Below are 14,270 nucleotides of genomic sequence, written 5' to 3'. Positions count from 1 at the left end.
ATTCGTTCATTCATTCAATGGTATTTATTGAGCGCTTACTGTGTGCAGAGCATTGTACTAGGCACTTGGGAAATACAGTACAGCAATAAAGAGAGACAATCCCTGCCCACAACGAGCTCACAGTCTCGAGGGGGTCACCTGGGGGTCACACAGGCCTTAATCCCCATTTTACAGATGAGGTAACTGAGACCCAGAGAAGTGAAACGACTTGCCCAAGGTCACACAGCAGACAAGTGGCAGAGCCAGCATTAGAACCCGAGGCCTTCTGACTCCCAGGCCCGTGCTCAATCCACTAGGCACGCTGCTTCTCAAAACCTCCCACACCCGGGTCACCCCCACACACTTCACACAAGCACCGTCTGGCACGACTCAGTCACACGCACAGAGACACACAGAGTCAAGAACACACACTCACACCCAGATCAGACCCACGCACCCTGTGTTATGCCACGCGGGAGGGTGGGGGGCGGGCAGGGCCAACCCGACTGGCTCTCTGCCCCTCCCAGCCCCGCTCTGCCCCTCTCTGCCCCTCCCGCACCCTCCCGGGAAAGGTGCGCTGTTTGTCCAAAGCTGCACAAACATTTGCGGAGGGCTGGACGGCTGGAATGCGCCCGGGCGGGCTGCGGCAGCGGGTCCTGGGCGTGGGAAAGACCTGCTCTCTTCAACCTCGGCGGGCTGGCTCCCCTCCGGCGAAGATTCAATAAAACCCGCGCCAGAGAGTGATTGAGCCGGTAATGACAGCTTCGGCCTGGCGCGGAGACGGCGGCGGGCCCGGAGGGGGAGGGGATGGGGGGTGGGGGGCGGCGGGTGGGGGGTGGCAGAGACCGGCAGGACGAGAGACAGAGACCCAGAGAGATGGAGGCAGAGCGAGACACGGAGAAAGAGACTGACAGAGACCGAAAGAGAAGTATTCATTCATTCAAGCGTATTTATTGAGCGCTTACTGTGTGCAGAGCACTGTACTAAGCGCTTGGAAAGTACAGTACAGCAATAGAAAGAGACAATCCCTGTCCACAAAGGGTTTACAGTCTGAGAAGCAGCGTGGCTCAGTGGAAAGAGCCCGGGCTTGGGAGTCAGAGGTCATGGGTTCGAATCCTGATTCTGTGTGACTGTGGGCAAGTCACTAAACTTCTCTGGGCCTCAGTTACCTCATCTGTAAAATGGGGATTTACTGGACAATCTGATTACCCTGTATCTGCCCCAGCGCTTAGAACAGTGCTCTGCACATAGTAAGCACTTAACAAATACCAGCGTTATTATTATTATTATTAGAGGAGCAGAGACAGGCAGAGAGAGATGGTGATGGAGGGTGGGTGGGACAATGGACCCTGGGCGAATCCAGGAGATCCAGCTCCCCACCCATCGCCTATCCTGGGGACCCCGGGCCGGGGACAAGGGTGGGGGGGGCGATGATCAACCTTTCCTGCTCTTGGGGTGACTCCCCTCAATCTCACACCCACACCCTCACACTTTTCCTATCCTGCCAACATTCAAGGCTGGGGAGGGGGGTGGAGGCAGGATCCATTGTGACCCCTCAGACCCCGGGTCACCACCTCCAGAATGTGGTGCCCGGGTGAGGAAGGGTGGGTCCTGAAAGGGAGGGGCAGAGGTCTCCTTTCCTGGGGGTCAAAGATCAAATTTCAGCACAGCTGCTACAGGCCCCCTGCTCCCCTCACCTGCTGGAAGAATTTGTGTTGCTCTGAGGGGAAGGGGGGAAAGTGCCTTAGATGGGTCTGGGTTTCAATGGGGCGCTCTGTCCTAGATAGGGCCGGCCGAGTTACAATGGGGGGCTCTGTCCTTGATGAGGCCAGATTTCGACGTGGTATTTTGCCCTAGATGGGACCAGGCTTCATGAGGTGCCCTTGCCCTAGATGGGATCAGTTTTCAATGGGGCACTTGTCCTAGGTGGCCCCTGGCTTCAATGGGGCACATGCAAAGCCTCAGCTGGTGGTGTCAGGAAGCTGTGTGCCATTGGGACACCCCTGGAGAAGCAGTGTGACCTAGTGGAAAGAGCCCAGGCCTAAGAGTCAGATGACCTGGGTTCTAATTCCAACTCCACCACTTGCCTGTGGTGTGACCTTGGCTGATCGCTTAACTTCTCTGAGCCTCAGTTACCTCATCTGTAAAAGGGGAATTACACACCAGATTTTTTTTAATGGTATTTGTTAAGCCCCTGTTATGTCTCTACTTCAGTTCCAACCAGTCCCTATTCCACATGGGACTCACAGTCTAAATAATGAATCCCCATTTATAGCTGAGGAAGCTGAGACACAAATAAATTAAGTGACTTGCCTAAAGTCACACAGCAGGCAAGTGGCAGAGCTGGGATTAGAACCTAGGTCTTCTGACTCTTAGACCCATACTCTTTCCACTAGGCCATGCTGCTTCTCTGTTCTCCCTCCACTGTAGACTGTGAGCCCCATATGGAGGAGGGACCGCATCTAACCTGATTATTTCATATCTCCCTCCAGTGCTTAGTACACTGCTTGGGACATAGTAAGTGCTTAACCAATACCACAATTTTTTTTTTATTATGATCAGGGTCAGGGCAGGACTTGAACTGAGCCATGCTGGGTGGAGGTGGGGAAAGAAATGGAGTCTTTGGCAGGAGTGGGGGCTCCCAGTGGCCCAGGCCAGAATCAGGGGGAACGAGGTTTCCCCCAACACCCTTCTGCAGCTCTGGATTCTGCTCTGGCCCTAGCCTGTAGTGGGACGGGGGAGGGTGCACCACTGGACTGGGGGATGCTCAGAGGAGCCAGCTCAGGCTTGGCCCAGTTGAGATGCTCCATCAGCAACCAGACCTGGAGAGTGGAGCAGGAAGGGGATTTCCTCAGCTCCTTCCTGGAGTACAAGGGACTGTAAGGCTTAGTCCATCAAGGAAGCAGTGTTGCCTAGTGGACAGAGCATGGGCCTAGGAGTCAGAGGAGCTGGCTTCTAATCCCAGCTCTGTCTGCTGTGTGACCTTGGGAAAGTTAATTTGCCTTAACATCTGTGCTTCAGTTATCTCATCAGTAAAATGGGGATTAAATCCTACTTCCCTCAGACTTAGACTGTAAGCCCCATGTGGGACAGGAATCGTCTCCAACCTAATTATTTTGTACCTACCCCAGGGCTTAGTACAGTGCCTGGAACATAGTAAGTGCTTAACGAGTGCCATAAAAAAAATGGGAAGGTCAAGATCATGATCTCCCTACCTTCCATATTGGCTGGTACTCCCCAGTATCTGTGTTCCTTCCTAGCTCCCATTCTGCTCTCTTCTCACCAGGCTTTGACCCCTTGTTCATGCTGTTCCCCTGACCTAGAATCCTCTTTCCCTCATATATGCCTAAATCTCAACTCTCCCCATCTTCAAAGCCTCCCTGAAACTCCACCTCCTGGAGTGTCACATCTACCCAGCAGTTATCTCAAGCATTTACTCATCCTCAGTGCACGCTTACATATATATATATATTCAATTTACATCAATTATTCTGATTTCACTGTTTGTAAATATTTTTATGTCTGTCTCCCCAAGTTACAATGTGGACAGGGATATAAGGCTCTGTGCTTTTATTGGACTTTCCCAAAAGCTTCAGCATGATGTAGTGGATAGAGCACAGGCCTGGGAGTCAGAAGGTCATGGGTTCTAATGCCAGCTCTGCCACGTGTCTGTAGTGTGACCTTGCGCAAGTCACTTCACTTCTATGAGCTTCAGTTACTTCATCTGTAAAATGGGGATTGAGACTGTGAGCCCCAACTGGGACAAGGACTGTGTCCAACCTGATTTGCTTGTAATCTACCATAGTGCTTAGTACAGTGCCTGGCACATAGTAAATGCTTAACAAATACCATGATTATTATTATTATTATTGATTTGTTGCTCGGTAAATCCCCTATAACCTAAAGTCAGTTTTCCTGTGCAAACTGGCCTGCCCTTGCCCTAGCAATTGATAGGCTGCTCCAGCAAACAAACTGTGAGCCCTATGTGGGACAGGAATTGTATCCAACCTAATTATTTTGGGCAGGGGCCTGGGACAGGGGCTGGAACAAGGGCAGTTGTAGGGGCAACCTTCAAAGCTTTATTGGAGGCGCATCTCCTCCAAGAGGCCTTCCCTGCCTAAGCCCTCCTTTCATCTTCTCCCACTCCCTTCTGCTTCACCCTGTCTTGGTCCCTTTTTTCATCTCCCCCCGACCCCACAGCACTTATGTACATCTGTAATGTATTTATATTAAAGTCTGTCTCCCCCTCTAGACTGTAAGCTCACTGTGGACAGGGAATATGTCTGCTATTGTTATATTGTAATAGTGATAATAATTATGGTACTTCTTAAGTGCTTACTGTGTGCCAAGCAGTGTTCTAAGTGCCTGGGTAGATACCAATTAGTCAGTCAGGTTGGACACAATCCCTGTCCCACTCAGGGCTCATGCTTTTAATCTCCAGAGAAGTGAAATGATTTGCCCAAGGTCAACCAGCAGACATGTGGCGGATCCGGGATTGGAACCCATGGCCTTCTGACTCCCAGGCCCGTGATCTATCCACTAACCGATGCTGTTTCTCATACTTGTTGTACTCTCCAAGTGCTTAGTGCAGTGCTCTGCATATAGTAAACACTTACTAAATATGATTGAATGAATGAACGATTCCCTCCTATCCCCTCTTTGCCATTCTAGGATGTGGCAGCCCCTGGCCCTTGCTCAGATGCTAAAAAGGGGTCGACTCCAACTCCAACCAGCAAGGACCGCGTTAACTTCTTGTGGGAGGTTTCAGCCGCACAAATCGTGGCTGTGGTTTTCTCCAGGCCCCGGAGTCTTCTGGAGAGGAAGTGGGCCCAGGGAGAGCGCGTGGGGGGAGTGAGGGGAGAGCCGGGGGTGGTGGTGAGCAGGGCGGGGGGCCGGGAGGAAGCTGTGTCGCTCGGGTCTGGGTTTGGTTTGTCCAGCTCCACTGTTCCAGATGTTGCAGGTGTTGCTTACGGGGCGGAGTAGCCTGGAGGCAAACCCCAGCCCTCGCAGCCTTCACTCGGCTCCCCAGTCTACCCCACAGCTGCTCCGGGCAGGCCGGGACCCTTCCTTCCCAGCCCCCCCACATCCGCTGGGAGGACCCCACCCCCGCCCTAGGCCTGCAGCTGTTAGTTTATCCGGAGAAGGGGCCAAGAGGCCTCTCCCAAGCCTGGGACCCCAGCCCGGCCGGGCTGTGCTGATGTGACTCGGCTGGGCCCAAATTTGGTCCCTAGATGGAACCGCCCCACTGGAGGAGTGGCAGACGCCTTTGGGCTGTCATCCTGCCGGCAGAAAACACAATCCAGCGGACCCCCACTCAGAAAAGGCAAATGGGGTTCCAGAGCTGCCCCTCCCTCGCACCTAGTGGTTAGGGCAGGGGCCTGGGAGTCAGAAGATCATGAGTTCTAATCCCGGCTCTGCCACATGTCTGCTGTGTGACCTTGAGCAAGTCACTTAACTGCTCTGGGCCTCGGTTACCTCATCTGTAAAATGGGGATTGAGACAGTGAGCCTCATGTGGGAAAGGGACTGTGTCCAACCCGATTTGCTTTTATCCACCCCAGCACTTAGTACAGTGTTTGGCACATAGTAAGTGCTTAACAAATATCACAATAATAATAATAATAATTATTATTACTTGGTTGATATGGGGGACTGAGAAACTGAGTTAGGCTCCCAGTCCTTACCCCTCTTTTCCCGACTTTGCGGGTTGGGGGGAGGAGGGGAGTAGCTGGACAGAGCCGGTTTTCTCACTGTGGAGATGAAAGCAGGAGGCGGGTGTTTAGTCCTCCTGAGTTTATCCCGGTTTATGGCCCCAAGTCTCCCGGATGGCCCCGGGAATAACTTTATGGCTTTGACCCTGGTGGCTGAGGGTCACTCCTCCCCACCAACCCCTTGCATTTGCTTCCTTGAAAATTGGCATCCCTCCCCCCGCCTTCCCCCACTCGGCTGAGCTCCCCGCTCTCTGCCCCGGGTCCAGGGTCCAGTGTCCAGCCATAAATTGAGCCTCTAAGGCCCGGGCCTTTGGGGCCCGGTTCCTGTCTTTTCTCTCTCTCTCTCTCTCTCTCTCTCTCTCTCTCTCTCATTCATTCATTCATTCATATTTATTGAGTGCTAACTGTGTGCAAAGCACTGTACTAAAGCACTTGGGAGAGTACAGTAAAGCAATAAACAAACATATTTCTGTCCTCAACGAGCTCATAGTCTAGAGGGGGCAACAGACAATATACATAAATAAATGACTAGATAAATACATAGATAAATTGCAGCTATAGAGAGATATATACATATGTGTTGTGGGGATGGGAGGGAGGATGAATGATGGAGCAAGTTAAGAGCGGCGCAGAAGGGAGTGGGAGATGACAGGAGAGCTTAGTCAGGAAAGGCTTCTTGGAGAAGATGTGCCTCTCCCCTCTTTAGGCAACTCTGGGCTTCTGGGAAAGGGATGAGGGAAGGTTTGGGGATGAGGGAGGGTTCGGTTCCTGGCATTGGACTAGGTGTTGCCTTTCGATCCCCAGACGGACCCCCCTCTCACCACCCTTCTGGAGGAGGAGACTTTAAGGATAGAGGAGAGGGAGGGAGACTGCTTGCTTAGTGGAAAAAGTATGGAATCAGAAGTGTGGGAGATCAGGCCCTAACTGAAGTAGCGTGGCTTAGTGGATAGAGCTTGGGCCTAGGAGTCAGAAGGACCTGGGCTCTAATCCTGGCTCCTTCACTTGTCTGCTGTGTGACCTTGGGGAAGTTGCTTAACTTCTCTGGGCCTCAGTTACTTTATCTGTAAAATGGGGATTGAGAGGGTGAGCTCCATGTGTTACAGGGACTGTGTCCAACCTGATTACCTTCTATCTACCCCAGCTCTTAGAACTGTGCCAGGCACATTCACGCCCCGTTTAGACTGTGAGTCCGTGCTGGGCAGGGATTGTCTCTAGCTGTTGCCGCATTGTACATTCCAAGCGCTTAGTACAGTGCTCTGCACACAGTAAGTGCTCAATAAATACGATTGAATGAATGAATGAAAGTGCTTAAAAATACCATTTTAAAAACCCCCAAAACACTGCATCTCTGACACTGGCCGGCTGTATGACCTTGGGTAAGTCCTTCTTAACCTCTCTGATCCTCGATTTCCTCTTTTGTAAAATAGGGATAAAATACCTGCTCTCTGTGTGACAGTGAGTGTGGGACAGGAACTCTACCTGACCTGATTATCTTGTATCTAGCCCAGCTTGGCACGCAGTTAGCACTTAATAAATATAAATCCCATCACCAATGAACTGCAAATGGCTCTTAACTCTGACCTCACCTGGCCCCCACTCATTCATTCATCCAATCGTATTTATTAAGCACCTACTCTGTGCAGAACACTGTACTAAGCAATTGGGAGAGTACCATACAAGAATAAACAAACACATTCCCTGCCCACAACTAGATTTACAGCTAGATTTACAATCTAGCCCCAGGCATAGGCTCCAGGGTCCAGTCTGACTCTGCCTCAGCGCCTAACCCCTCCACCCCACCCCAGAACACACATACACCCCAGGTGACCAGACCATCTCCATTCTATCCCAAGTGGCAGGGACCGTTTTCCTGCTCTGCCCCTAACCCCTAAAATGAAGGTGCGATTTTTCCCTCTTTTGAAAAGGGGAATCAATCAATCAGTGCTATTTACTGGGTACTTTAACTCTTTGCAGAGCACTACGCTAAGTGGTTGGGAGAGAATCTCTCCCAAGCACTTCTCTCCTCCTCCTGCCTTACCTCACTAAAGTCCTACTGCAACCCACCTTCATATTTAACTTACTTTTAACTCCTCTAACACCAACCTCAACTAACTTCACTGCATCTCAGTCTTCACTGTCTCACTGCCTACCTCTTGCCCACTGCCTTCATGGTGTGAAAAGCTGCAAGGTGTGAGAAACAGCATGGTATAGTGGATACAGCACGGGCCTGGGAGTCAGAAGGTCTAAAGGTTCTTGGGAAAGTCGCTTCACTTCTCTGGGACTCAGTTACTTCATCTGTAAAATGGGGATTGAGACTGTGAGCCCCAAATGGGACAGGGACTGTGTCCAACACGATTTGCTTGTATCCACCCCAGAGCTTACTACAGTGCCTGGCATATAGTAAGCGCTTAACAAATACCACAATTATTATTATTACCATCTGCCTGGAATTCTTTCCCCATTTATATTCAACACTCTACCACTCTCCACAACTTCATAGCCCTACTAAAATGACATCTCCTCCAAGAGGCCTTCCCTAATTAAGCCCTCATTTCTCCACCCTATTTGCCCTTCTCTCTGCATTGCCCTATGTTCTTGGTTGTGTACCCTTTAAGTGCTTTGATACCCCATCAACAGCAGTTATGGCCATATCCTTATATTCTACCATTTCCTCTATCTGTAATTTATTTTAATGTCTATCTCCCCCTCTAGACTGGAAGCTACTCAAGGGCAGGAATATTGTCTACCAACTCATACTGAACTCTCCTAAGTGCATAGTCTGGTTCCAAACAAGCACAAAGTAAGCACTCAATAAATACCATTGATGATTGATTGATTACAATACAATATGTTGATAGACATAATCCCTACCCTCAAGGAGTTTACAACCTAATGGGAAAGCACATCTCCTCCGGGAGTCCTTCCCTGACTAATTTTCTTCTCCCCAGGTCATATCCCCATACTTACCACCTCAGCACTCATGTGCAAAGTATGGACATATACACACATAGCATTTCTGTACATGTCAATTTACACACCCTACTATTTAAGCACTAACTCTAAAAAATACCATTAAAATGCCTGGGGCTAGCTCTAATCGATTTTTCTCTTCTATCTCTAAATTTGGTTATATCTTTCTCTCCCACAGGATTGAAAGCTCCTTGAAGGCAGGGACTTTGCTTGCACTCTCCCAAGGATTTGCTTACATTCTCCTTTGCACTCTCCCAAGGATTCAATACAGGGACTGGGAGAGGAGGGGCAGGAGGCCCTACCCAGGCTCAACTGGGAGTGAGGACTCCCAATCCCTCCTTTGGTTATCAAACCCTCTGGCCCAGCTCACCCTGGGGTATTGTTAAGGTGCTTTGAGATTATAGAGGACCCCAAATGGGGCTCTGGGGAGGGGCCTTGCTTTCCAGGCCAAGGTTCAATCTATCAAAAATATTTATTGAGCACCTATTAGTATAGGACATTGTATTAAGGGCTTGAATGAGTACAGAATTAGTAGATGTGATACCTACTTCATGGGATTTACAATCTATGGGAGGAGACAGACACTAAGCTCAATTTGGGCAGGGAACATATTTACCAACTCTATTATACTGCATTCTCACAAGCACCTAGTATGGTGGTCTTCACACAGAAAGTGCTCAATAAATACAATTGATCATACAATTGAATATAAAAGATATGTACATAAATGGTACAGGGCATTGTGAGTACTGCGTAGGTAACAATGAATTGCTGAAATGGCAGTCGGATATAAAATAGAGAGTTTAGAAACTAATCAGGGAAGGCCACCAGGGAATGTGATTTCAGAAGGGCTTTGAAATTGGGGAGAACTGTGGTCTGGTAACTATGAACAGGGAGGAAGTTCCGAGCAGGAGGGAGGCCATGAGCAGGAAGGAGGGCATAAGCAAGTGGTCGGGTGCAAGAGAGAAGAGAAGGTGGCACAGCAAGTAGGATCGCTGAAGCAGAAGGAAGAGTGCATGCTGGGGTGTGGTGGTGGGGGGAATAGAGTAGATAAGAATGATTCCAAGAGCCTCAATAGCAAGAGTGTTTTAAAACCAATAGGCTCCTCTCTCTGGTCTGGGGCATGAGCAGCCGCAGGGGTTGGGGGGAGAAATTCCCCTTTGGTGGGGCTGCACCTGCCGCCTTGAGGGCTTGGTCTCAGGCACCTGTTTTCCAGACAGAGAATCCCAGAACTGCAGAGGGCCCCAGCCCCACTGGTGCTGCTCCTGACCCTCCAGCCCCTCCACCCCCACCCAGCCCGCCACCACAGCGCCCAGGCAGGAGGGGGCCGGCCTAGCCTGTGGGAACTCCCCGCCCTCTTGACTCCTAGCCAGGCACTCGCTCACCTGGGGCTGGGCCTGGCCCAGCCACCCCTCGGTGCAGGTAATGAGCAACCTAGGGGCCAGGGAGGCAACACACACACACAGAGAAACACATACACACGCCCACCCCCACTTCCCCATCCCTCTCTCTCCAGGGGACACAAACCAACCCTCCAAGCCAAAAGGCAGGAAAGCCTCCCCCCCTTCAACTCCTCCTCTCCTCCTATCTGATTCTTGGGTCCCCCAGATGTAAGGGGCCAGAATGTGGGGGCCACAACAGAGTCAGTCCTCAGGTTTAGGAGGTTGGCTAGTGCAAACAAGGCCTGAAAAGGATGGCCAAACTTTCGTGGGGTCAGGCGTCTGATAGAAGGGGCATCTACCCCAACTGGATGCTGAAGGGTGAAGGGTCAGGGTGACTCTTCGGTTCCAAACTCTCCACCAGGCTGATCAGGTGTAGGGTACAGGGGCACAGGGGACCCCAACCTGTGTGGTTTCTGGTGGGCACAGTAACAGGGCAGAGAGAGAAGGGGCAACGGGGGAAGGGGAACATGTTCCTCTTGGAGAAGGAGAGCTGACAGCACCCCCCTTCTTCCTCCCAGTCGTCGTCCTCCTGCCCTCCTCCTTCCAGCCCAGCTCACCCTAGGCTGGGTGAGGGGAAACCCTCTGCCAGCGTTTCTCAGGGAAGGGAGTGGGTAAAGTTGTGGAGCAGCACAGCATAGTGGATAGAGCACAGACCTGGGAGTCAGAAGGTCATGGGTTCTAATCCTGGCTCTGCCACTTGTGTGCTGTGTGACCTTGGGCAAGTCACTTCACTTCTCTGGGCCTCATCAGAGACCGTGAAGCCCCATTTGGGGCAGGGACTGTGTCCAACCCATTTGCCTGTATCCACCCCAGCGCTTAGTACAGTGCCTGACCCTGTGCCTCAGTTACCTCACCTGTTAAAAGGGGGATTTTTTGAGCCTGTGAGCCCCATATGGGACAACCTGATCACCTCGTATCTACCCCAGCGCTTAGAACTGTGCTTGGCACACAGTAAGCACTTAACAGACTGCATCATCATCATAGTAAGCGCTTAACAAATACCCCAATTATTCATATTTTTACTAGAACAAGGGCTAGAGGGCAGAGGACAGAAGCAGGGGCTGCGGCTACTGCATCAGGAGGGTGCGGGGCCGGGCCGGGGCGGGCCAGGGTCGGGCCGGGCCGAGCCGGACGAGGCACAGAGGCGGCCTTGTCTGCTGGGCCGGCGGGCCGGGGGGGCCTCCGGGCGGCGGCGGCGGTGATTTATTGTTGTTGGCGCGCGGCGGGGCGGGGGCGGGGGCTCCTGGCCGTGATGCCATCGCCGCGCTGCGGAGTTCAGACAGCCGGGAGGGGAGGGCGGGGGCGTTGCGTCAAGCCCCGCAATTACCTGCAGCTGCCTCGTGGCTTCCCACGGGGGGGGAGCAGGAAGGAGAGGGAGGGGGCCAAGACTCAGCGAGGCGAAACTTGGCGCGGCCCCGGGCCCCGTGGCTGGGATGATCTGCGGGGGAGGGAGCGGGGCCTGGCTGGTGGCTGGTCCCGTTTTTTTTTTTCTTTTGCATTTGTTAAGCGCTTCTTATGCGCCAAGCACTGTTCTAAGCGCTGGGGAGGAGACGAGGTCATCAGGTTGGCCTTCGTGGGGCTCACCCCCTTCATCCCCATTTTAGAGATGAGGGAACTGAGGTACAGAGAATTATAATAATAATGTTGGTATTTGTTAAGCGCTTACTATGTGCCGAGCACTGTTCTAAGCGCTGAGGTAGACGTAGGGGAATCAGGTTGTCCCATGTGGGGCTCACAGTCTTAATCCCCATTTTACAGATGAGGGAACTGAGGCACCGAGAAGTTAAGTGACTTGCCCACAGTCACACAGCCGACAAGTGGCAGAGCTGGCATTCAAACTCATGAGCCCTGACTCCAAAGCCCATGCTCTTTCCACTGAGCCACGCTGGCATTTGTTCTAACAGTGATAGCACTGTTCTAAGCGCTGGGGAGGATACAAGGTGATCAGGTTGCCCCACGTGGGGCTGTCTTCATCCCCATTTTACAGATGAGGCAACTGAGGCACAGAGAATAATAATAATGATGGTATTTGTTAAGTGCTTACTATGTGCAAAGCACTCTTCTAAGCCCTGGGGAGGATACATGGTGATCAGCTTGTCCCCCGTGGGGCTCACAGCCTTCATCCCAGTTTTACAGATGAGGTAACTGAGGCACCAAGATGTGAAGTGGCTTACACAAAGTCCCACAGCTGACAAGCAGCTAAACTGGGATTTGAACCCATGACCTCTGACTCCCAAGCCCGTGCTCTTTCCTCTGAGCTACGCTGCTTCTCTGCAGCATTCCAGGCTGGACCAGGCCTCGAGGGGCTCCTGAGAACCCAGGCCTCCCCTTCCCCACGACCCCCACGTCCAGATGTGGGACCTAGCTCTCAGTGGGTACACTGGTGGGTGAGTGCGTGGGTGCGGCGCTCAAGGCAGGGATGGTCTCGGGCTGGCAGGGAGCCCATTGCGAAGCACAGGGCTCGGAGAGGGGAGAGCTCACCTCCTCCAGGAGGCCTTCCCAGACTGAGCCTCCCCCCGGCTCTTCCTCCTTCCCCTCTGTCTGTGCTCATTTGTATATATTATTTATTACCCTATCTATTTTGTTAATGAGGTGTACATCCCCTTGATTCTATTTATCTTGAGGATGTTGTCTTGTTTTTGTTCTGTTTTGCTGTCTCCCCCGTTAAGGCTGTTAGCCCGTCATTGGGCAGGGATGGTCTCTATCTGTGGCTGAATTGTCCATTCCAAGCGCTTAGTACAGTGCTGGGCACATAGTAAGCGCTCAATAAATACTATTGAATGAGTGAATGGGTGCAATTAGTCCCGGGGTCACCTGCCCCCCGGGACCCTTCCCGAACCCCGCCTCGGCTCCCACCTCCTCCCTTCCCTCCAGCCCGGTGCCGCAGGGATCGCTGCGCCCCCTAGCGGCGCAGCGCGATACGGCACGGCCAGCCCCGCGGCCTGGGCTTGACCGGAGGGAGGGGCGAGGCCTGGACCCCTCTTACCCCTTCCCTTATAATAATAATAGTATTTGTTAAGCACTTACTATGTGCTAAGCACTGTTCTAATTGCTGGGGTAGATGCCAGGTAATCAGGCTGTCCCACGTGGGGCTCACAGTCCTAATCCCCATTTTACAGATGAGGTAACTGAGGCACAGAGACATTAAGTGACCCGTTGCCCAAGTCACACAGCTGATGAGTGGCGGATACGGGATTAGAACTCACGACCTCTGATTCCCAAGCGCTTAAAATGTGCCAAGCACTTTTCTAAGTGCTGGAGTAAGTACCAGCTAATCAGGCTGTCCCACGTGGGGCTCACAGTTTTAATCCCCATTTTACAGATGAGGTAACCGAGGCACAGAGACGTTAAGTGACCTCCCCAAAGTCACACAGCTCATAAGTGGCGGAGCCGGGATTAGAACACACAACCTCTGACTCCCAAGTGCAGGCTCTTTCCACTGAGCCACGGTGCTTCTCCTTTCTTACCCGTTCCCATTTCCTCCGGCCCAGCCCTGTTAGGGTTTCAGGTTCGGTTTCCATGCCCCGCTGAGCAGGGGACGGGTTCTGAGCAGCTGCAAGGGACAGAGTCCTGAAGGCAGAGCCCTCTCACCCCCACCCCCTTCCTGCTAGGACTGACCATCCGCAGAGGACATGGTGGCTCCAGACCTTTTCCCAGGCCACCTGCTAACCAGAGTCCGGCCAGATCCCCATTTCAAATCTGGAGCAGTTGAAGGGGTCCCCAGCACCTTCCACAACCCCCAGATTGAATCCTCGGGCATAGGGGCCTGCACTGCCTGAGGGGCTGGCTGTGTCTGGGAAGTCTTCCTATGTGTACCTAAGAGAGGGGCTTCTTGTTTATACTGGAGTGGGGGAGTCTGTGTGTACCCAAGTGGTGGGAGGAGAGTTCCTGGTGAGTTCCTTGGTCAAGTCACTTCTCTTTCTGTGCCTCACTTACCTCATCTGTGAAATGGGGTTATTAAAACTGTGAGTCCCATGTGGGAGAAGAACTCTGTCCAATCTGACTAGCTTGTACCTACCCCAATGCTTAGAACAGTGCTTGGCACAGAGTAAGCATTTAACAAATACCATAAAAAAGAGTCCTCTCGCCCTCCGCCCCCCCCCAACTGACAGCTCGTTGTGGGTAGGGATTGTCACTATCTTGTTGTATTGTACTTTCCCAAGCGCTTA

The sequence above is a fragment of the Ornithorhynchus anatinus genome, chromosome 5 (assembly GCF_004115215.2).
Source record: "Ornithorhynchus anatinus isolate Pmale09 chromosome 5, mOrnAna1.pri.v4, whole genome shotgun sequence".
Taxonomy (NCBI): domain Eukaryota; kingdom Metazoa; phylum Chordata; class Mammalia; order Monotremata; family Ornithorhynchidae; genus Ornithorhynchus; species Ornithorhynchus anatinus.
Note: the sequence above shows the minus strand (reverse complement) of the source record.